The sequence below is a fragment of the Uranotaenia lowii genome, chromosome 2 (assembly GCF_029784155.1).
Source record: "Uranotaenia lowii strain MFRU-FL chromosome 2, ASM2978415v1, whole genome shotgun sequence".
Taxonomy (NCBI): Eukaryota; Metazoa; Arthropoda; class Insecta; order Diptera; family Culicidae; genus Uranotaenia; species Uranotaenia lowii.
Genome location: NC_073692.1, coordinates 30,403,344 through 30,429,588, shown reverse-complemented (window position 1 = coordinate 30,429,588; position 26,245 = coordinate 30,403,344). Strand labels below are relative to the sequence as shown.

The window sequence follows — 26,245 nt, the reverse complement described above, 5'->3', positions numbered from 1 at the left end:
TATTTGGCCACCGACTTCTGCTTATTTTTTTTTTTCAATGTTTCCAGCGGGCTTGAAAGTTGTGCCAAATAACCATATGCATGGAACATAGCCGCCAGTAGAAAACCGATGACCATCAATCAAGGTCCAACAGCAAACAACAACAAAAACAACGAACGTATAGTTTGCTAGAAGGTACATAGTTGTTAGCGGACCGTATATTGAAGTTTGATGTCGCTGTGTCAAATTAAAATAAGAAACGATCGAAACAATCGATTCATTATAATAGGTACCAGTGCTGTCGTTCTTGGGTGGATGGTTGGCTTTTGGGTCTTACGCCTTACGACGGATGAGGTGTCAGAAGACATCGTGGAGGACGGAAAATAACATTTCCACATTCTTTGCACCCCTCGGGGCATTCCAAGTAACATTGTAGAACTTAAGAAGAATTTTAGGAGAAAAAAAACATTTGCCAACGGTTTCTCTATGTTTGTTTGTTTGTTTGTCTGTCCTCTATAGGTTCAGCCGTCTTAAGACCCAGAGAGCTGAAATTTGGCTTGGGAGCTCATTTTTTTTAAGCTCATTAGGACCAGGAATGATGAAAAATGTTCTAAGATTTTCGAATGACCCCTGTGGAGGCCAAGAAAAGTCTTCGACTAAGTTTCGAGAGCAATTTTATTCAGTTGTCGGATTGCTTGAAAGCTGTTTAATAGTGGGTACATACACTCAGAAAAATACTATTATGTATGCCATAAGATTCTCTTATGAAGTGGCGCCATAAGAAAAATTAATGAAATTCATAAGATTGTCTTATGACGCGAATGAATTCTGAAGATGAACGCCTACTTCAATGAGAGGTTGTTGCTTTTCATAAGAGATTCTTATGGAAACAGTAAATCACTTTCTAATAAGAAAAAATCTAGATTTTTCATGCTGAAAACATTCACTTTATTGTTTGCCAAATTTGTTTAAAATTGAATCATTCATGGTCACCATCAGCAGCGCATCAACAGACGGCTCCATCAAATTTATTTTTGCCGCATCTTAATCTTCGACCTTTCGTTTTTTGCCGATCAGCTTGCTGAAAAGTAAACAAATAATGTATATTAGTTTACTAATATATTAAACGATCACACCAAACACATCAAATCGAACTTACCATTCCGCAGATAACAATAACATTTAAAATTGAAGGGAAACTACAATAACTATGAACTAGCGATTGCTTCGTACTGTTAGATGATGAAAAAAAAACATTCCATGAATGAATGTGTTCATTATTTTTTCACAAAGCCGTTTCTTCTATTTTTCATAAGAACATCGTATGAAAATTGAAAGAATTTCATAAGACTCTTATGAAACATTATTTTGCACTCTAAAAAGCGGCTCATAAGATGCATCTTATGAAAATTATAATAAGAATTTGCCTGAGTGTATGTTAGTCAACATCCTATGATTAAACGACCTCAACTTACAGCTTAGTCTGGCTTCTTGAAATATTGGCCCTAGCCTCTACTGTCAACGTTAGCAAATCGAGTGATTCCTGTATCATATGTGTGTCGTCTTAGTTTAAATTTTAATTATGAATTATTATTTTCTTTTTACTTGCAGGTCGCAGCCTAGAGGGATTCAAAAGAATCACCGCAAAAAAAGGAAATGTCCTCAGGGACAGCTGTTCATCTAACCCAGAGATCTGGAACTATGCGCATTGTGGCACAAATCGAACTTTTCGGACAAATAAATACGTATCAAACTATTAAAATCAAACTTTATCTCGCTTATCTTGAACTACCAACTCACGCTATCTAAATTTGCAACCATTTGACATTTGATTTCCGGTCGCTGTCTACTTTCGTTCTACTGTCATCATCGGCATCATTAAGAAAATCTAATCGTTTAATCTATCTACAATGATTACGGCAGGGTTGCCTGTTTGCCGACAGCCCCTTTTGAAGGGGGTCGTCCATACAAGACAAATGTTATCTAAGCGATATTGATGTTATTATACATCGGATTGTGTTGAAAATTTGCACATCTGTGTTTTGAGGGACGGGCAATCGATTCTTGGTATCAAAGTTAGGAACAAGGGTCGGCCAAAGGGGTCGTCCATATTAACTGTTTAATGTTTTTGCGAAATTGACGTTATTCTACATTGTAGTGAGATGAAAATTTCCCCATAGGAGTTTTGAGGGACGCTCTTTTGCATTCAGTTCTCATTTTGGGTCAGGGGTCGGCAGACAGCGTAAAACACGCAGCGAAAAGTAGTACCATTGAAAAAAAAACATCTTGATTCAAAAACCTTGTGTACATGTATGTATGTACGTATGTATGTATGTATGTATGTATGTATGTATGTTTGACCCACGAGTGGCTGGTAGGTCTTTCGACCCGAGTCGGTACGGGAAGTCTCGATCGGGCATTCAAATATTGTTCATCCTTAACTCATTAACAATAATTGCAGCACTACCAAGGAGTCCATTACCACTGACTTGGGACAGGTTTGACTCATCTTTCTACCCTCAAGCTGTTCGAAACAAATAAGGTATCCTGGAAAGGTACCTGAGTAACCTTCTCGAGATTCCAAATTTGCCGATATACTCCGGCTGGCTCGAACCCATTGTATATCAGTTTTCCGTTCGTTTGATGCCTGTCCTACCCCGTACTAAACCCCAATAATAGAGTTAAGCTATTTTCTATTCAAATAAGTAAGTTTGAAATTTTGAAAAGAATGGTAATATAAAAATCTCAAAACAATACGAAAAATAAGGAACGAGCTCATCAAATTCAACAGCATGAGAGCCGCGCCAACAGCGGTTAAAAGTTGTTCATCTTTGATTTCTTAACCTGTGATAAGATTATTTTCCGGATGGCTCCTGATGATCGTTGGTTGTCTTCTTCCGAAATTTTTCAAAATATTCTATTTTCTGGAACACTTCACTTCCTTCTTCTCGATAACACACCGAATGCGGAACTTCAGCGACCATTCTGCCAATCCGACACACATCGCAGCAACCTTGATTAAGATTCAAAAACCTTGTGTACATTGAAACAAAATCCAATTTCTTCGGTTCAAGTAAATTTTTTATTGAACCGAACTTTTTTTCTTAGTTAATCCAATGTTCCATGTTTTTAAATCAAAATATTTAATTTGAATTCATAGAATATTTGTTTTGGCTCAGAATCAATAAGTAAATTCACTGATTTAAATGATTTTTTTTTAAATTAAAGTATTTTTTCTTCAAACAGCCGACACATCTTCATTAGCTTCTGTTTAGTGAACGGGTCGGGGAAAAGCTTTGCGATAACCAGTCAGACCTATTTATTTTCAGCGGAATCTTCCTGCCGGCCAACCGCCAGACAGTACCAAAATCACGAGATCCGGCGTACGAAAGTTTCGACAGCTGTGAGAGGAGAAACGATAGTGGACTCCAAAGTAGGTCTTTCAAAATCAATTTAATTTCGAATAACGTCAACGTAACATAATTTTATAGGGCAATCATCGGTTGGATATTTGAAGAGGTAACTGTACTGACTGTTCCAGTCCTCCGGCTAAGCGGTGGCAATAAGTTCCGATCCGGTCCAAGGAAAATTACATAAATTAAACGAGAAGGTGTTTGAATCAAAAACAGTAGTCGTAAAGTAAAGTTGGAGTAAAGTTGTGGATTGTGGTCCAAAAAAGGGCTTGTCCTTGTTAGTTGTTCACTGTTTTCGCGAAATTGTCGTGGAAAGGACACACAAAAAGAAATTAAATTGCTACAAAATTCACAAAATGTATGTATTACTTTGATTTTGAACGTGGAACGGTTGTTGATTGTTTTTATTTCATTAGAGCAAGTTCACTGGTGTTGGGAAAAAGTGGTAGAAATTTGGTCGCTTTTTGCACATTTTGAAAATTTGGCCATAAAAAAACATTTTCATGATCTATGGCCTTCAAGTTTTTCTACAACGCGTGTTGTATTTTCGCATGCTGTGATGCAAAAATAGCAACATTTCTATAACATACGGCTGAAATAGAAACAGTGCTGTAAAAAATACAACGCCCAGAGATCTTGAAAACATTTTTGCATGGTAAAATTTTCAAAATGCCAAAATTTCTACCACTTTTTCCCAACACCAGTGAACTTGCTCTTAGGTAAGGCGTTGTAGCGTTGGACCAATAAACGAGATTCTTTTTTGAACTAAGGATGTCATGGATCGTCTTCGTTGTAGAAAATCTGACTGGCGAGTGTTATGAGTACGCAATCCCGTTGTAAAATGAATGTTTTGATTACTGAAATTAGTGTGTGAATAGCCATAGGCATATATTATAGTTTTTGCAAACCGATCGAGAATTAACCACTCTCACATAAATTTTATTAAAAAGCCAATCCACCTCTTAATTTGAAGTTCAGCAACCTTTTGAGTCAGAAGAGCCAAAACTTCAAATTTTTAAAATATCAGAGTCTCAAAAAGCCACATTCAAGATTAGTAGTTTTTTTCTAAGAAAAAAATATTAATGACCAACGAACATAAGTTTTACAAAAAAAATAATTTAAAATCATAACAGTTTGTTCTAACTCTGGGATATTTTTTTAAATCTGTTTCTGATCGCCATTAAGTATATGGATTCTCCGATTATAGCTTCTCTAGAAATTTTCCCCTAATAACCCTGGATACAGTAGGTGCTTCTTCTAACATGGTTTGATCATAGATCAGTTTTTATCAGAGAATTTTTATAATTTCTTCGGGAATGCAAAGCTTTTAAAATAAAAAAGTGAATAGAAATAAGTTTTCTCAAAATTATCAAGCTTTTTCATGACATTTCCCCAGTTTTTGCTAATCTTGTCTTCAGTTTTTTTATGCATCTGGCAAATCCAAAAATCTCATTTTATGTCACATGTGATTCTTCAGTATTGTGCGTTCAATTGAATTGAGAATGAAATTCAATACATTGTAGATTATTCATCAATGCTTCCCAAAGCATAGTTTACTGGAAAAAAATCTATAGATGAACCAGTATAGATTTCTAAAAATGTGATTTTGTATTTTTCATTGAAAATTCCTGAAAACTAATAAAGCAACAGTACATTTAACTGACAAGATCAGTTCAAGGATACTTCAAAAGTTTCGAATAAAAAATTAATGAATATTAATCAACGGTAATTAACTTTTGATGAAAAATGAAATAAAACAAAATATGTCTGTTACTGAAATTTCGTTCAAAATGTGTGTGCAAATCTAGCCAAAAACTGGGTATTTTTCACCAAAACGCAAGAAAAAGCTTTAAAATAAACAAACGAAAAATATTTTTTTTCCATGCACATCGGCGGCGTTGGAATTTTATTACAAAATTCCAAAAATTAATGCATGCGAATTTATTTCGCTGAAACAAGTTGAAAATTTGAAGTTTCGTATAAATTGATAATAATCTGAGAGAAAATCGGGCCTATTTTCTCCAGGCAGACAGACCGGAGCGGACATAGACTTTATTTTTAAATCCGGGCAAGTCAGGTTGAAACCGAGCAATCTGTAATGCTAATTGATATTTAGATCGTTTGCAATTCAAATAAATAGGATAAGATTGAGGTGGTTTTAATATGTTTATGTTGTTACGCTTCAAAGTCTTAAATATTTTTCGAAATGGTTAATTCATTCATATACGGTTTCGGAAATCTCAACTAAACATTTTTCATAGAGGGCAAAAAGTGATTGCGAGTGCTTAAAATAAAAAAAAATGATGAGGGTTACGTTGTTTTATATTGAAACAGAGGCTGTCTAAGAACTTCTTTTTGTAAATGATAAACTTTGATTTACCTGTTAGGGACAGCTAAACTTTTGTGTTCGATTGATTAATAAATATAAAAGCGATTTGCTAATACATAATTTGATTTGAGTTTTTATTGTTTGAAATCATAGGTAATGATAAAATAATTGTCGATCTCTATGCTGATACTTTAGAAACAGTGAAATGCAAAAAAATTGTAAAATTAGGCTTAAAATAAATCTTTTTTTTGACTTTTGGTCTTTTCCACTTGATGCTACAGCGGATGCAATTTTATAATTTTCTTCTTGACTTATGAAAAACACTGTTTTAGGTCACAAGATTCAATTATCAGTTTAGCATGTTTTTTTTTAAACAAAATTAATAGTTTTTGCACATTGAACTTAAGAGCCGCCGCTTTATATCCAAAGAGCCGCAGCTTTCCGACCTATGTCGTAGGGGATCAGCTAGTCATTGATACAATTTATAATTACTCTCAACTTTTTTAGAAAATTTTAGAGCATTTGATCATTCTTAATTTTAACTCGATCATTCTCAATTAACTCATGTAAAAGTTAAAAATTCTGCAAAAAACATGAATGAGTTTTAAACCAAAACGAAGCTTTTAAGACCCCAGGGTTTAAGAAATTCAAAAATGATCCCAAATCGACTCAGTCTAATGACACAACGCGAGAATGAATCATCTATATATTTCTGACATCGGAAACCCAACGTGTAGTTCTTGATAAGGTAAATTATTTTGAATCGCTAAAAATCGTGCGGATTATAACTGTTCAGTCTTGTTCAAAATCCAGATTATGGATGCTGATGGATGTTTTCTACCCAGTCAGTCATTGTACAAGTACAGTTCCAAAAGGTCGATGGCCTCTTCTAGCCAACTAAATCAGGGCATCATCATCACCGCCGGAATGATCATCAAAAACAGAGCAAATATTGATGATTCCAGGGCAGGGGCGAAGCAAGCAAATCAACACCTCTTCATTGTCGTGGTATGATTCAAAACATAAATCGTACAGTCAAATGTGATGAAGTCAGAGACAGACCAGACGTCGTCTCGTGGTGAGGCGCGGTTTTTTTTATAAAGCCCTTCTTCACTTCGACCCATCCCATCCATATGTGTGCTTAGATACCCGACACCGGCAATGGAAGAAGATACAACAAACAGGCACGTCGTTCTTGGATTGCGCGCGTACCGAGTTCTAATACCGTTCAATCAATAAACAAACAAGCAACATTTTATTATTAGCTGTATAATTCCGCCGGCCGCTTTCCTCAGACCTTCTAAATGACGACGGCAACCCATCAAATGAAATATGTTGTTCATAAGTCGCCTCGCGAGGTACTTGGACGGTGTGACTTTTGGTAACTACTCTACTTCACCAAACTTTACCAAGAGACCGTTGCGGCGGATGTCTAAGCGGGGTTACGTTTTTATATGGTCTAATGTTTGAACAAACAACAACAACATATCAGCCGACAACAGTAAAACGCGCGACTCGATGACTCTCCTGCGTCGACTTGTCCATCAACACGGTATCGTTCATATGGTTCTTCCTCCTCACGATGTGCTGCGAAGAATCGTTGCTTGCTACCTACTGCAACTGCATGCTGTTTTATATGTCAGAGTGATGTTCGGTCTCGGCCGCCGCCGTGTTATTAGCCGGGGTCATTACAGCCTATTTATGAAATCTAATACCCATCCACAAAACACACAGTTGGATTGTGGAAGAACTTGTTGCGATCGCGATTGAATATACCTATATCTAAACAGTACTTAACAGCTAAGACGTTCGGTCCAAGTGTTCTGGATGATGATCGCAGCCCTGCAGGGGCTCATAATGATTGAAGATCAGCGAGCACGTGTGCATCCTGGTGAACTTTTGTGCCCTCCAGGGCGCAAATTGATTGGTATCTTATGGGGTAAATTAACTTAAATCGCATCAAGAAATATTCACATTTATCAACATCGATAACAGACAAAATCTATTATGATAAAAATTAAAAAAATTACAAAGATGACAAAAATGACAAAAATGACAAAAATGACAAAAATGAAAAAAATGACATGAATGTTTTTGTCATTTTGTATTTTTGTCATTATGTAGTTGATGTATTTTTTTCATTTTTTTTAATTTTTGTAATTTTTGTCATTTTTGTAACTTTTGTCAGTATTGACATTTTTGTCAATAAGTTATTTTGTCATTTTGTCTCGTTTGTCATTTTTTTCATTTTTGTCATTATTGACGTTTTTGTCATTTTTGTCATTTTTATCATTTTTATCATTTTTGTCATTTTTGTTATTTTTGAATTTTTAATTTTTTTAAATTTTTTGTCATTTTTTTCGAATTTGACAAATGTTTTGACAAAAATGACAAAAATGACAAAAATGACCAAAAATGACAGAAATGACAAAACTGACAAAAAATACAAAAAAAGCGAAAATGACAAAAAGACAAAAAATACAAAAATGACAAAAATGACAAAAATGACAAAAATGACAAAAATGGCAAAAATGAAAAAATGACATGAATGTTTTTGTCATTTTGTATTTTTGTTATTATGTAATTGATGTTTTTTTTCATTTTTTTTAATTTTTGTCATTTTTGTTATTTTTGAATTTTTAATTTTTTTTAAATTTTGACAAAAATGACAGAAATGACAAAAATGACAAAAATGGCGAAAATGACAAAAATGCCAAAAACTACAAAAATTACTGATTTGACAAAAATGACAAAAATGACAAAAATGACAGAAATGACAAAAATGACAAAAATGGCGAAAATGACAAAAATGCCAAAAACTACAAAAATTACTGAATTGACAAAAATTACAAAAATGACAAAAATGAAAAAAATGACATGAATGTTTTTGTCATTTTGTATTTTTGTCATTATGTAGGGTAGATACTCTAGATTTCGACAGGAGCTAGTTTTGGACAAATTTTTAATGAAAGGCTTATCTTTCTATTTGGTGGCTTAAGCTATCTATGTTCATATTTTTCTATTTTTGCTCTCTCACTTTAGTATACGTTGGTTATAAAAATTCTTCTTAATAAGCTGTTGAATAGTTGTAAATCAATAATTCAAAAGTAGCACTCGAAATTACCTGTGAAATTCAATGCCACCGACCTAATAATAATGATTTTGAATCACGAAAAAACTCCCCTTTTATTCGATTAAAAGCAACATAAAAGGAATTAATGGATGGATAAGGTTCTGAAATCAATCTTTTCGATAATTTATTTTATATTTTTGCTAACATTTAATGAAATTTCAATTTTTTTTGGGCTGTCGAAAAGTAGCGCTGAAAATTCACCTAATAATCTATTTTTCGACACCCATCTTCTTCGGTATGTTTATACTGTTTCCATGGTGTAAAAAACGCCGTGAAGTAGACAAGCAATTCTAGTATGCAAATATTCATATTCCTGAGCTAACAAAGGAGGTGGAAATATGCTTGTCGAAAACTAAAACTTTTTGTGTCGAAAACCAGGCTTCGGACGGCTCCTGAGGTGTCACTCATAAGTGCAAGAACAAAGCTTCACAAAGAGGAGTGGAACCCACACTCTTGTGAGCGCTAAACCGCACACACTCTGCTCAGCTTCCCGAAAAATAAATCTTCGACACTCACTTACATGAGTGATGTGTGCTCCGTCAGTGTAGCTCTTAGAGCGCGCTCTTAGGGAAATGAAGTGTGTTTTAGGAAACCGTCCTTCCAATCATGTGCGTACCAAAAAAAGACGTTCATTAATGGAATTCTTTAGGCGGCGCTTTGAAAGCAAAGCGTGCAAGTGCTTGGTGCCGAGGTTCACATTTCAATGTTTTCATGAAATTTATGTAATGTAAATCTACTTAATTACATATTATGACAATAGATGAATGGGGAAAATTTCATTATCAAATAAAAAAAAACTTGTCTGTACATTTTGATGACTATTTTATGCCATATGACTTAGAAATTGCATAAAACACTGCACTACTATTTTTTTAGATCTCTGGGGGAATTATCTGGAATGTTTAAGAATTTCACAACTCGCTGAAAATCACAAAATTCTTTTTTCCATAAGGGTTGTCCGAAAATATTTGAATCTATATATAAAATACGACACAACGACAAATAACACCGAGTTTCAAATTGGAAATTTGATCTCAAAGATAAAAATAAAAATCTTTCGAATAACAAAATAAGCAAAATTTTAAAAGTAAAAAACACTCATAAACGTTACGAAATACCTTAAGTTGGTCTTCTTTTATAAATTTTCGTCATTTCTGTAGTTTTTACCTTATAATCATAAATAAAGTTTTGCATTTTGGTTTTAATCTTTGTGTTATCTATCCATCTTGTTGAATTAATGAGAAATTCAGGATAAAATTGATAAAAACTTGGGTAATTTTTGAGAAAGTTTCAATAAAATTAGTAGACATCTACGTTGCTCTGAGTTCATATGAAGTCATTTTCGAATTACTAAAACCCGTAGGTCTCAACAAATTCGTTCAGAATTTGAAAGTAACGATTACAAGAGTAAAGTTATATATGCAGGTTTGTATAAAAAAAATTTAAATTTTGTTCAAAATAAGAAATATATTTCTCTCTTAAGCCGAGCCATCTTATCTTTTTTCCGATTTTCAAATTCTCTAAAGGAAATTTTCCGCTGAATAACTATAAGAAAGCTCTTCAAATGTACCCTGAAATATTTAACAAAACATCTTATAAATGGTTATATAGTAAATTTTGAAATACTTAAATTGTCTCCATTACAAACAGGTTCGAGTAATTTAACACTTTACGCATTGTTAGATTTAAAAGTATGCTGCACACAGTACTAAGCTTTTAAATCACGTGATACTATTTGTGCTATTTGGTTGGAGTGAAAATAAGCCGAAAACGCGTCGTGAAACTGAACGTAATTTTTATGAAGACATTATTTCTACTCAAGATTGAATCTATAATGTTAATTGCTTCACAAATCAAGCATATGTATTTGCGTTAGGATGGCAGCCAAATGGGTGAAGTTGAATTTCGAAAACTGCTCATAAACATTTGTAGATTGGCCCAAAAAACTAACCTTGCGAAATTTCAACTAATTCGGATTTATTTTGGGGTGCCTCACAGCGCTCAAATTGATGGTTTGTTGCCCTCAAAAATCTCCTAGGGGGGGGACCAAAGGAAATCAGAAAAAATCGAAATTTTAATTTTGATGCCAAAAGACTTAAAAATCTTGAAAAAAAATTTACTTCAAAATTTAAAAAATCACGTAATTTGGTTTGTATTTAAAATTTTTTTCTATTAGTAAAAATCTAATTTAAAAATCCCAAAATATCTGTTTTTTCCAAGGCTTGCAAACAAACAGCTCTCATGATAAAACTAAAAAGCATTTACAAGCAAACGGGTTTTTGAATGTGAAAGAGCTATTTTTTCACTTTGTATATGTATAGTTATAGTACTATTTTTATAGTCATTTCGTGATAAATTTTTGATTTAAAAAAAAAGGACTTTTCCCAGAGTAAGACCATATTGGACAAATGGATAGGAACCCTATCACATGGTTAACTTTGAATGAAAATGGAAATAGTGGGAGGGCCTAGAGGAATGTGTGAAGGTAAAATTTCGTTTGTATTTTGTAGCTCAAACTATTTAGCAATTATTTTAATTTTTGCCCCTAAATGTATGCACCATAATAGTTCTTTTTTTGATTATAAATGTTTAAAAGCAAGGTAAAATTTATAAACAAGCATTTGTTAATATTATAAATGTTATTTTTTTATCCTTAATGATCAAGAAAACTCGTTAAAACCGTCATCAACTTGTTTCTGGAAAACATTTTGGGCATTACTAGTATATGCTAGTGTTGGTATTGATATTGATTTTATTTCATGAATCCAAAACAAATCTTGTTAATAACACCCTCGCTCGACACTAGCTAGCGGACTGTGAAACTAACTTTCAATGTTCAATCAGCACCACTATACTGCAGATCACTTATGCTACCTTTCCCACCGTGGGGGAGCAATTTAGTTTCACCCGGTGAAGAACAGTCGTATAGGTTCTAGGCGTGGCTCGTTTGGTTTGTTGTTAGATAGAGACTTATATTTTACCAAAGTGTATTATATTATATTATTTTCATTAATTCCGGCTTGATGTTATTAACTTTTTGATTCATTTTCGAAAAAAGCAGCTAGATACGAACCAAAGCGAACAGCACCATCAATTAATTACCTGGGCGCACATTGTGTACACCTTAGGAGGACTCTTTAGGTGACGCTCTTATAGAGTGCTCATTTCAATTTTGAGTGTTATGTGAGTGACGAAAAACGCTCTCTGTGTGTATGGTCACTCCGCTCCAATCGACCACTCTTGCTCCGCTCACAACAAAATTTAAAGAGCGGAGCTGATTGTTACACCGCTCTTGTTGGGCTCTAAAAAGAGTCCAAAGCCTGTCGAAAACTAAAATTGAATGTCGAAAACTAGATCATCGAAAGGTTTTAGTAAAAGGATAATAAAAACGTTGTTTTGATACTTTTGATCATTAAAAAATGTGGAGAATGAAGAAAAACGTCTGATTCATATAACCAATCATATTTGAAATGAAAAACTTAGTCAATTAATTTATTTACATGGTTTTTCTGACAAAACAACCAAAAACTGTCGAAATCTAGGTATTTTACCCTAATTCATGTTTTTTTTTTCATTTTTTTTTAATTTTTGTCATTTTTGTAATTTTTGTCATTTTTGTAACTTTTGTCAGTATTGACATTTTTGTCATTAAGTTATTTTGTCATTTTGTCTCGTTTGTCATTTTTTTCATTTTAGTCATTTTTGTCATTTTTATCATTTTTATCATTTTTGTCATTTTTGTCATTTTTGTCATTTTTGAATTTTTAATTTTTTTTAAATTTTTGTCATTTTTTTCGAATTTGACAAATGTTTTGACAAAAATGACAAAAATGACAGAAATGACAAAAATGACAAAAATGGCGAAAATGACAAAAATGCCAAAAACTACAAAAATTACTGAATTGACAAAAATGACAAAAATGACAAAAATGACAAAAATGACAAAAATGACAAAAATGACAAAAATGACAAAAATAACAAAAACGACAAAAATTACAAAAATTACAAAAATGACAAGAATGACAAAAATGACAAGAATGACAAAAATGACAAAAATGACAAAAATGACAAAAATGACAAAAATGACAAAAATGACAAAAATGACAAAAATGACAAAAATGACAAAAATGACAAAAATGACAAAAATGACAAAAATGACAAAAATGACAAATATGACAAATATGACAGAAATGACAAAAATATCAAAAATGACAAAAATGACAAAATCTTTGTGATAACAAATTTTTTGATATTTTTGGTATTTTTTTGATATTTGAGATTTTTGTTATTTTTGTCATTTCTGTCATTTTGTTTTCATTATTGTCAATTTAGTCATTTTTGTTATTTTTGTTATTTTTGTCATTTTTAACATTTTCGTCATTTTTGTCAGTTTTGCCATTTTTGTAATTTTTATAACTGTTATCATTCTATAATTTTTGTCATTATTTAAATGTTTCAGTTTTTGTCACTTTGGCAGTTTTGTCATTTTTGTTAAGTGTTTTAGTTTTTGTCAATATTGTCATTTTTGACATTTTTGTCATTTTTTCATATTTGTCATTTTTGTGATGTTTGTTATTTTTGTCAATTTTGTCAATTCAGTCATTTTTTTACTTTTTGTCATTTTTGTTTTTTTTTTTTTTTTGACATTTTGACAAAAAATCCAAAAATGTCAAAAAATGTCAAAAATGACAATAATGGCGAAAATGTCAAAAATCAAAAATTGAAACAAAAATGACAAAAATAAAAATAAATTAATAAAAAATAACAAAAAAATTTAATTTTATTATTGAAAATATTGACAGGAATAAAAAAAAAGTGAGAAAAATAACAGAAATAAAAAAAATTGAGAAAAAAAGACGTAAATTACAAAAATACAAAAAATGACAAAAAGACAAAAAAAGTCAAAAATAACAAATGTGGCAACATACACATACACATACTTAAATGAAAAAAAAAAACAAAATTGAGAAAAATGAGAAAAACGACAAAAATGATACAAACGAAAAATTATTCTGGTCATTGCAGTCATTTTTGCCATTTTCTCATAAGGATGATTTTATTAAAATTGTTGTCATTTTTGTTTATTTTTGTAGGTTTGTAATTTTTCTTTCTTGTTATCTTTTTCATGACTGTAACTTTTTTTAAACTTTTCTTGTCTTCTTTGTAATTTTTTATAAATTTTGTGTTGTGTTGTCATTTCTTCTTGATTTTATTGTCATGTTTTTAATTTTTATCGATTTTCCATGTTTGTGTTTGTTTTTTTTTTATTTTTATTATTTTTATTAATCATGCAATTTTTGCGATTTGATTAATTTTTGTCATTTTTGTACTTTTTTTTATCATTTTGTAATTTTTGTCGCTTTTGTCTTTTTTTTTAAATTTAGCTTTTTTTGGAATTTTTGAAATTTTTTCATTTCGTAGGTTTTCACATTTTTGTTTAAAACTAAATATGTACATATAACAAATTATTGACATTTCATTTAATTTTCATTATTTAGTAGATTTATTATTTATTTTCACATATATTCACTGTAATTGCGAAAAATGTCTGTTTTGTATCGAAAATTCCTTTTCAAAAAAACACCAGATCTGGATGTATTATGCATTTTCCAGTCATTTATCACCAACATTCTTTTTTCTCGACTTTCCCGAATCCAGTAGATTTTTGAGGGTCAACAATTCAAAACTTTGAGCAATTATAAATATATGAAATACTTCTCATACATCCATTGACATCCTCATGTATACTTTTATTTTCGCTGAATAAATTTTGACACAACATCTCATGTTTAAAACCTATCTTGATGTGTTTTTTTTTTCAAATATTACATATTTTGGCATAAAGCGAAATCCATTCCAAAATTTTATATGAATCCTCCAATGAATGCTCATGGTAACTTCCGGGCAGTAACCTTGGGTTAAAAAATTGATTCTGATTTGTGAATATAACTGAAAGTTGCATCCTCTGGGTAGTTTTGTAGTTTTGTAGTTCTAAATATTCTTTCTAGGTCCATGGTGATTCGTTCAAAAGTGAATTCAGTTAAAGAGGACTCAATTGAACGGGTCAGTGAACATGTTCCACTTAGAGAAGCAGGTTGCAGATAAGTTTCCGGAACCAATATCCGAAACGATGTCGCGTCAGGAAAATGCTGTCCCAAAACTTGTTTCTCGCTTGGGAGAAGAAGAAAAGACTCGAGACTCCATCATGTAAAAAGACGTCGTCACACGTGTGAAATTGCCCAAAAGTGGTATAAAGAAAGGAAAAAAAAACTTCCCAAGCCCCCCGTCACGACTGTGTGTTGCAGTCGGCAGTCTGGACGGCACAACTCGATATGGAGATGTTGAAGGTACTTAAACGTTTTCGGGTGCTTGACTTCCAATGGGTTGATGATGGCGATGGGAGAAGACGAAATGCCACCACGCCACACACCTCCTCGAAACTCTGCAAAACATAAACAAAGCGCGCGCAGCAATTTCCGGATCATAAAACGTGCATGGATGTATGAATGCCGGCGAAGCAAGGGACATGTTCGTGGTGCCCTTTTTTAGTGGCACATTCCGAAATTTAAACGAGCAAGAAAAAAAACATAAGAAGTGCGAAAGTGCAAAAACTTCCTCCAAGGAGGGTTCGATGGTTTGTGAGTGGTGGGTCCGGATGTTTCCCGAATCGCCCAAACCAAAAAAGAGTGCAAAAAGCCGTAGAGTGAATTAAGAAAAATACCGACTTGGAACCTCTATAACACTAGGTTTGGCCACAACAACGTTTTGGTGTGATCGGAACTGTCGAAAACAGAAAACAACCTTAACCGAAAGAAGGTTAAAAAAAACGAGGCACAAACAAAATGTGCAACCAGATGTTGTCAATTTAATTTATGCAAGTGAACGTGCTTCGACGAAGTTTTTGGGTATCGCTCAAAATGAACGGCAGTCTGGTTTTATCTAGCTTGATATGTGTGTATGTTTACGGTTAAAATTTGGCCTAGAGAGTATATCCGTCTTTCAGCGGAAGTGATGTAATGAATAAATTTTTCTAGAGTAGAAGGAGCTAGCAAAGCCAAACAAACTGGGCGTCTATTTGTTGCAAAAGATAGACGCCCAGCGAGAGCAGAGAGACGGCCATAGCAGGCGGAAAATTTGCTTTTTTCTTAAGATGGTCGAATAAAAGTAGACTGAAACGTATAACTAGCGTATTTTAAAAAACCTCTCCGAACGAAATCAGCAAAACGAACCCCGAAAATTCAAAATCCACAATTCTATTCCTCTTACAGATTTGCAAAACAAAACCTTTACCTTCTATGACATGATATAAAACCTGTAGAAGTGTTTTGAGTTTGAAAAACGAAGATGTTATTTTTACTGAGAACAAATTATAATCTTGGATAATAAGAACTCAAAAACGTTCTTCAGTGATGCCGAAAAAACAATCATAATTTCACAAAATTTCGTAAAGTGAACTTTTAGAAAAAAAATTATGTTGGTCCTCCCGATCCAACGATAATTCGTAATGGCATCCTCAGAATACTCTTCATGTTGGTCCTCCCGAACCAACGAAACATATCAAAATGAACCTTAAGAATACTCTTCATGTAAGTCCTCCCGATCCAACGAAAATTATATACGTTAAACTTCAGAAAAATCTTCATGCTGGTCCTCTCGATTCTACAAAATTTCGTAAAGTGAATCTTCAGAATACTCTTCATGTTTTTCCTCCGGATTCTACGAAATTTCGTAATGTAATTTTTTTAAACGCTCTTCATGTTGGTCCTCCCAATTCAACGAAATTTCGTTAAGTGAACCTTCAGAACACTCTTTACATTTGTCCTCTCAATCCAACGAAAATAAGAAAAGAAAACCTTCAGAACACTCTACATGTTGGTCCTCCAGATCCAACCATAAATTCGTAAAGTGAACCTTCATTAAACTTTCTATGTTGGTCCTCCCAATCCAGCGATAATTTTTAAAAGGAATTTTCAGAACGCTCTTCATGTGGGTTCTCCCGATCCAACTTTAATTATACAATTGAATCTTCAGAAGACACTTAACGTTGGTCCTCTCGATCCAACGATAATTCGTAAAGCAAAATTCGCTGGTTTTTCTCCAGGTGGTCAATGAGAAGCCTAATAAACATTTTACCGTTGCAAATTTGTTAAATTTTTGGGAACGTTGTAGGTTATGTACAATTTTCTGAGTAGCAAAAATACATCAAATGCACCTCATCCTCAAAACTATTGTCGACCTTAATCTACCACAAAAAACATTGTGGAAAAGATAAAAAAATACAGGAATAATAAAATCTAACTGTACTCTGTGCTTTATCAAAAGTTTTTGAAAAAAATCTGAAATCTCAAATTTGTGCATATTTATCGGAAAATGAACTCAGTATTTTATACCAGTCAGGATATCGGCAAAAACATAGCACCAAAACTGCTATGTTAAAAGTATTAGACAACATAGGCTTAGTGATAGGTGGGACTGAATCTATAGTTATGATCCTACCTGATTTTTCAAAGGCATTTGACACGATCAGTCATGGTGTTTGTAAAAAACTGTCACAAAAATTTGGATTTGACATTTTGGCAATGACTGTGTTCTACAATAATAATCAGTACTCAACATTCCTGCCAATTACATCTGGAGTACCTCAGGGTTCTATTCTAGGGCCTATACTTTTTATCATGTATATTAATGATTTACCAAATGTTTTACGATTTCTTCGAACACACATTTTTGCCAACGACGTGCAACTATATCTTGATTGCAAAAACTTGTCAAAACAGTTTTTTAATAAAAGAATCAATGATGATCTTCAGCGAATACATGCTTGGTCTATGAGAAGTGCTTTGTTTCCAAATATGAACAATTCGTATGCAATCTTCTTGAATAAGAACAATTCGATGCTAATAATCCCTAAAATCTGCAATATTTACTTCGATAAAAATGGTTTTTTGAATCAGTAAGCTTAGGATTCAAAACACAATCTAATTTTAAATATGATTTAATTATACTTCAGCAGTGTGGAAAAATACAAAAAAACCCTTTGAGAATTCTTCGACTGCAAAAAGTTCTTATGAACACTGAAACGAAAGTTAAGCTTAAGTTTTTTTTCCATTTTGTAGCCTGTGATGTTTTACTACCTCAGGTCTCCCAAGCAGTTCTTAACAAAATTCGCGCAGTTCTTAACTCTTGCATTAGATTCACTTTTAATTTTATCCGTATGGACCAGGTTTCGAATTTGAAGACTCGTTTGATAGGATGTTCATTTGAAAAGTTCCCGAAAATTAGCTGTTGCCTTTTTATTTTTAATCTTATTCATATCAAGCAACTCACGTACCTCAACATAAAATTATCTTAACTAAGAAGTTCAAGAGCAGTAAAAATTATCATACTTTACAGCACTTCGTTTTTTGTTAGAGGTGTTAGCTATTGGAATTCATTTCCTTATTCTTAAACTTGGAAAAATTCGTGTGCAGTTCTTAGGAATAAAATAATTGAACACTTTACAAAACAAGTTTGTTTTAAGTTTAAAAAGTCTTTTTTAAACAAACAAACATAATGTAACATTAAAAATTATATAATATCTTACGAAACTAAATAAAATATGGTTACATAAATAAAAAATAAATAGATAATTGTTGCCTAGGAAAAAAATGTTTTTTTCAAATTGTCTTTCCGACCCCCGAAACTTTGCGCATCCCTAGCTTCTAATAAATTCTAGCTTTAGGTAACATTTGATCTAGCCGATAGAATTTTCCGAACTTTCACTTGGGGATTTTTTTTTATCATCTGACAATTTGCGCCGGGGGTCTTCAGATTTTCGCCAAAATTGAAAATTTGGTTCATTTTTACGACTTTGAGACACATGTATTTATTCCGAATTCTAACATTTTTATTTTTCGAGTTAGCTTCGGTTAGATTTTTTTGTTAATAAAAAAAAACCATATTTCAAAGCTCCATAACTCTGTTATTTTTCAACGGAAATTATAAAATAGCACATCAAAATGCATTGAAATTTTATCAGCTTTTCAAATAAAATACTTAAAATAAGTTAAATTATGACTTTAAACATGAAACAGTATAAATAAACTTTAAATGGCGTCTAAAAGTACCGAAAAATGACAAAATTGACAAAATTGACAAGATTTACAAAATTGACTAAATTTACAAAAATGACAAAAGTGACAAAATTGACAAAATTAACAAAATTGACAATATTGACAAAAATGACAAAAATTGACGAAAATGACAAACATAACAAAATTGACAATATTGACATAATTGACCAAATTGACAAAAATGACAAAAATTAAAAAATTCAAAAAATTACAAAAATGACAAAAATTGACTAAATTGAAAAAATTGAACAAAATGACATGAATAACAAAAAAGACGAAAATTGACAAAAAATGCCAAAAATGACAAAAATGCCAAAAGTAACAAAACTGACAAAAATGACAAAAATGCCCAAAATGACAAAAATGCCAAAAATGACAAAAATTGACAAAAACGACAAACATGACAAAAATGACTTAAACGACAAAAATAATGAAAATGACAAAAATGAAAAAAATACAAAAATTACAAAAAGGACTAAAACGACAAAAAATTACAAAAATTTCAAAAGTTACAAGAATATCAAAAAAAAAAAAACAAAAATTATGAAAATAACAAAAATTAAAAAATTGACATAAATGACAAAAATGACAAAAAATGACGAAAATGCAAAAATGACAAAAAAAAAGCAAAAATGTCAAAAATTGACCAAATTGACAAAATGACAAGATTTACAAATTTGACACAATTGACAAAAATGACAAAAATGACAAAATTGACAAAATTGACAAGAATGACAAAATTGACAAAAATTAAAAAATCGATAAAAATCGACAAAAATGAAGAAAAAAATATTACAAAAATGACAAAAAATTATTGAAAAAAAATTACAATAATTACAAAAATGCCAAAAATGACAAAAATTAAAAAAAAAACAAAAATTACGAATATGACTTAAATTACAAAAATGACAAAAACGACAAAAAATTACAAAAATGACAAAATTGACGAAATTGACAAAATTGAGAAAACTGACAAAAATGACAAAATGCTAAAACTGCTAAAAATGACAAAATTACAAAAATAAAAAAAAATGACAAAAATTCCAAAAATGACAAAAATGACGAAAATGCCAAAAATGACAAAAATGACAAACATGACAAACATGACAAACATGACAAAAATGACAAAAAACGACAAAAATAATAAAAATGACAAAAAGGACTAAAACGACAAAAAATTACAAAAATGACAAAAATTTCAAAAGTTACAAAAATTACAAAAAAAAAAAACAAAAATTGTAAAATTTTCAAAAATAAAAAAATTGACATAAATGACAAAAATGACGAAAATACAAAAATGACAAAAAAAAAAAACAAAAATGTCAAAAATGACAAAATTGATAACAATGACAAAATTAGACAAAATTGACAAGATTATAAAACTTGACAATATTGAAAAAATTAACAAAAATGATAAAAATGACAAAAAAGACAAAGTTGACAAAAATTTCAAAATTGACAAACAATGACAAAATGGACAAAAATGATGAAAAAATATTACAAAAATGAAAAAAAAAAATTATTGAAAAAAATTACAAAAATTACAAAAATTAAAATGCCAAAAATAAAAAAAAAAACAAAAATTACGAATATGACTTAAATTACAAAAATGACAAAATCGACATAAAATTACAAAAAAGACAAAATTCACGAAATTGACAAAATTGACAAAATGCCAAAAATGACAAAAATTACAAAAATGACGAAAATGCTAAAAAGGACAAAATTGGCAAGATTTACAAAATTGACAAAATTTACGAAAATGACAAAAATGACAAACAAGACAAAATGATAAAAATGACAAAAATGATAAAATTGACAAAAATGACAAAATTGACAAAAATGACAAAATTGACAAAAATGACAAAATTGCCAAAAATTAAAAAAAAATGATAAAAATTAAAAAAATGACAAGCATGACAAAATGACAAAAATTAACAGAAATTGAAAAAAATTGACAAAAATGACAATAATAACAAAAAATAAAAAATAAAAAAAAATAAAAAATTCAAAAATTGACAAAAATGACAAAAATTGAAAAATGGACAAACATGACAATTAATGACAAAAATTTAAAAATTAAAAATTGACAAAAATGACACACAATACAAAAAATGACAAAAATAACATAAATGACATAAATGACATCAATGCCAAAAATGACAAAAAATGACAAAATATGAAAAAATGTCAAAAAATACGAAAATGCCAAACATTACCAAAATAAAAAAAAATAAAAAAAAGACAAATAATAGTAAAAACGGCAAGAAAGACAAAATATTATAAGAATGACAGAAATGACAAAAATTACAAAAATAACTAAAATTATAAAAATATCAAAAATTACAAAAATTGCAAAGAAAAACAAAAATTATAAAATATTAAAAAATTTAAAAATTGACAAAATTGGCAAAAATTACAAAATCGACAAAAATACTAAAAAAGACAAAAATAAAAAATTGACATAAATGTCAAAATTACAAAGATGACAAAAATGGCAAAAAAGACAAAAATGACAAAATTGACAAAAAATGACAAAAAATGACAAAAATAACAAAAAATGTCAAAATAGACAAACAAAATGACAAAAATTCACTGTATGTTTTTAATTCAAATGTAGGTGACATGCTCAGCGGAGTGAAATTTTAGCGAAAATTTATCAATGTAAAAAATTGAAGAGAGGTAAAAGAAGAAAGCTTAATAGGTGTTAAAATTTAAGGCTAGAGCACATATTGGTGAAAAACTCCCATTCGTGGGATAATTTGGGAATTTGTAACACAGATGAACACAGATCTGCGAAGAAAATTTGCTCAAAATTCTATTAAATTATAGATTTTTCTGTGATTTCGATAACTTTGGCTGTTATACGAGTCAAACCTGTTGAAAAAAAAATCGACACACGTAGCGAAAATTGAAATCTGGATTCAATGCCCATTCCAAGTGCTGATTTTAAAGATTATTAAGGTGCTAAGAAAAACTCGACGAAAAAAAGTGTCTTACGAATTGTTGTAGGCCAATAGTTCAGTAACTTAATGATTTACCTCAAGAAGTGGCTCAATTAGGTTCAGATGAGTTCAGTACAGGGTAATTCAGGAACAATCAGGATACGGTTAAGAACAAACTCTTTTAACTTGTTTGATACCACTTCCATGCATTCGCCACGAAATATTATATCCGTTATCCGTGTTTACCTGCACGATTTAATTGAAAACTTCCAATGGTTTTTTTTTGTATAGATCCAAGTTTGAAGTATGAAGTATTGCAGCTGATAAATCTTCCTAGAACTGATCCAAGAACGTCACTCAAGGCAGGATGCGTAAGCGCCTCTATCGCAGAGATTCGTGACAACAAAGCAGGCGCAGCATCACATCATCATCAACACAACTTTCAGGGAACAAAACATAAACCCCATCCACATCTTCTATCACATCCGTTTTCTTTTCACTTATCCGTATATGCTCAAGAGACCGGTTATTTTTTTTTCTGCTTGCTTCCAAGATATCATTTGTTTTCACTTATGTATTCGCTCGCTGATGTCGCTGCAACAAACCACATCAATATAATCACGTACCACTACCAGTGCAGATTTCTCATAATCATTTTTTTAGGACCCCAAGCCATTGAACACTGCTGCGGGCTGACTCAGATTGCGATTGGGAATAACTGGGCGCTTACTCACTGGTTCACTTCTCTTCAATTCGTGCCAACACTGTACTGAATACACTAATCGATTACTCCCCAATATTTTCCCACACGATTAGCACTAAATCCGGTTACGGTTTCCTCGATGTCAACACTGGACACTTCTTGGTTCCTTTCCTTTGCTTTCTTTTTCTTTTTTTGCACACTTTATCCGACAAACGCAATCCGCTAAAATTCGATCGAGAACCGTCCGCGTCGTAGCCGTCAGAAGTAGGTAAGACCCGCACGCAACCAAACAACAAACTGACTGGGTCGAGCGACCAACTTCTGGCTTGCCCTCTTCTACATGATTGAATTTCCCTACATCACAGAACAGTGTTTGTATTTGTGTGCAGTAGGCCGTGCGAGCGTGCCTCCTTTGACAACATGGAATCAGCAGAAGACGGAGTTGACGTATTCTCGCACAAATACAAATACGCAACGGAAACTCACGACGATCAAACTCTTCTGTGAAAGAGAACCGGTTTTAGTTGGAGTTTTGTGTGTTTCTTCTTTCTCAACCACCCGGCACAACAGCGACCCATTATTCCTGATCCTGACCTGGAGATCCCAACCAACCCAAACCCAACAAACAACGACGACGTCGTCGTCGTCGCCAACATCACATCAGCTCGATCGGTCTTGCTTACTTCTTTCTCGACTCGATCAGCAGCAGCTTTCCAATGTTCCTCGGTTTTTTTTTTGTTCATTCTGTGTTTTGTTTAGTTTTTTTTTCTCCACCAATCTTCTAGTTTGCCCGTTTTTCCTGTCTGTGCTGCTGCTGTGCGCAATTTAGGAAAACGTGCCAGTGACGACGACGATGCGCTCCGCCATGACCGACACAACAAACAACTCGACGGAGCAAGAAGAGCAGAGCAGAGCAGGATTCCGATCAAGCAACCAGCAGACCACCACACTTCTAACAAGAAAGAAGACGACGACGGCGACGTGTTGTGATTGTGAGTGAGCGAGTTTGGTGTTCTTTGCTTTGTAAGGTACCCTTTTATCTATGCTGCGCTGCTTGAATTGAAGCCACCACCTTCATCCGCTGTGCCGCCACTGCCCTTTCTGGTTACGGCCATCGAGAGCAAGTTCAGGGTATCTACTCTATGTTTAGCAGATTGGGCCCAGAGACATGCAACGTCACTAGGATCGAGGTTGGAAGGACTGATCAGTTTGGACCACTTATTATGTATTATCTTCTAATGAAATTTATAAAGAAAATTTTGAAACTGAAATGTATGTTATAAATACTTAATTAGTCACTTAAATTCCGCTTGGAAGGTGAGAAGATTTTAAGGAGTCTCAAACTTGACAAATGAACAATGGTTTGGGTAGAAAACATAATAGCATAGCGTAGCATTGGTGCTTTTTCTTCTAGTCGAGTGACATGACTCACGTGTTTCACTCCATCGTCCTGAATGCAAAAATCGTTAAGAAAAAACTTCGGAAATGCATCGTAGACTGATTGCAGCTCATTCCAGCTAAATTTTCAAGCCTAGAGAGGTAACTGTAATCAACACTACAATGTAAAATTCGGCAAGTCACGTCACGTGACTTGCAGATTAACCCTCATTGGCTGATACACGAAGTAAAACCTAAAAGAACTGCATCGAAAAGTCATTAGGAACTTTTAGAACTATAAGTTTACTCAAAAAATGAGTAAACTTTTTTCTGTGTGCATGCAAGAAATAGTTTGTTTACATGCTTAAAAAGTGTTGTGCAATCAATTTGTTCGGATTAGTTTTTTCATCTTCGTTATGGTTCGTATTGATCTTGAAACTAGAAAGAAAATTATGCACACTTGGTGCACTGAAAAGGGTGTTACCTACAACCAAATCGCAAAACGGTTTAAAGTACACAACACAAGTGAGAAAAATATCATCGACAAATAAGCAACGAGTCGACCTTGAAGGATTTGCCCAGATCTGGAAGAAAATTTCGTTCCAGTCAGCCCCAGTTGGATGCTAAAGTAGTAACTCATATCAAACGTAACCGATCGCTATCAATGCGTGATCTGGCTAAAAAGTTAAAAACCAGCATTGGGATGATTCACAGAATGCAGGCCGGGATCTCCTTGAAGACGTACAAGAAGCGGAAGGTACCTAAGAAATCAGTAGAGCAACAATCTCGAGCAAAAACAAGGGCACGGAAACTTAACGAACGGATTCTGGACAACAGCATCTTAATGGACGACGAAACCTTCGTCAAACAGGATTCAGGAACGCTTCCCGGGCCACAATTCTACACGAGATCGACGGACGAAGAGGTCGACTGCATGATTGTGATGGTAAAATTTTAAAAGGTTCTAGTCTGGCAAGTATTTTCTTCACAAAGGGTACAAGAAATGCTCAGTTATCAAATATGAATGCTTGAAAAAAAGATGGCTTCCCCTCTTTAAAAGTCATCTTCTGGTCGGATTTGGCATCTGCGCATTACGCCAAGTTTGCACTGCAGTGGCTTTCAGAAAATAACATAAAACTCCTCGATAAAAACATCAATCCACAAAATTGTCCAGATCTCCGACCGATTGTACGATACTGGGCGATTGTGAAGAGGATCTTTAGGAAGGAGGGGACAGTTTCTCAAAGCATGGAAGAATTCGAGAAAAATTGGAAGGCAGCAACTAGGAAATACACAAAAGATACTTTGCAGAACCTGATGGAAGGCATTTCATGAAAAGTGCGATCATTCTTTAGAACATAATTCTTTGACTTATGCTATCCATACTATTGTTTCTAATCATACTAATCTTCAATGAATCGAGTAGGAAAAACTTAACTAATAAATAAATTTCATTTTTATTCACAGAAAAAATTGCTAAAGAGTTTTCGATACAGTCCTCGATCAAGAACAACACCAGAAGCCGTAATGAGTACCTGGATACAATACAAATTCCAGGTGTTTAATATTTACGTTCATTGAATATTTAAAAAAAAATTAAAAATAAAATAAGAATCTATTGCAGGATTGCCGAAATAAGTACGAAGGCTTGTAAGTTTACATCTTTATTTGAAACTGCTTCGAAACTGACAAGAACCCAGTCAATTTATGATGACCTACTTAATGTGTTACTATATTCAAACTCTTACACTATTTTTTTGGAATCTATTGAGTTTTTTTTAATAAGCGTGAGACAACTGCTTTAGTAAAATACAGGAAAAAAAATTTGGGGGGGGGGGGGGGGGGGAGCTTTGGGAGAGCAAAGAAACATTTGAATTTAAGCAAATTAAGAGGAATGTTTGAAATGTTGAGAACAAAATTCGTTGAGAGGGTAGAATAAGTAATCAGTAAAAGGAAAAATCAAGCGAGTTGAGAGGACAGCTTGAATTTTCATTTCAAAGTGAGTTAGGTGAACAGTTTAGGGAAAATGAAAAAAAACATTTGCGGAAAACTCAAGCGAGTTGGATGACTGCTTGATGTAATGAAAATGAAAGTTGAGAGGACAGCTTAAATCTTAAGAAGAAAGTAAATTCAAGCGAATTGAGAGGACAGCTTTGGGAAAATCAAAAAACATTTGAACTTATACGAGTAGGGAAGAATGCTTCAAATAACGAAAAAAGCATTTGAACGGACAGCTTAACTAATTAAAAAAAAG

The 26,245-nt window shown here is 32.6% G+C and overlaps 1 protein-coding gene across 2 annotated transcripts in view; it reads right to left on the bottom strand.

The window, feature by feature from the left end:
* Positions 1-26,245, bottom strand: part of LOC129747583 (signal-induced proliferation-associated 1-like protein 2) — a 185,244-nt gene that overhangs the window by 25,429 nt on the left and 133,570 nt on the right. Inside the window, exon 1 of one of the 2 annotated variants that reach the window (XM_055741874.1) lies at positions 22,008-22,917. The exons of the other annotated variant lie outside the window; for it this stretch is intronic. The gene's annotated coding sequence lies outside the window, so the exon portion shown is untranslated. Of the gene's footprint in view, positions 1-22,007; positions 22,918-26,245 lie in introns of those variants that run through there. 2 annotated transcript variants of the gene reach the window in all.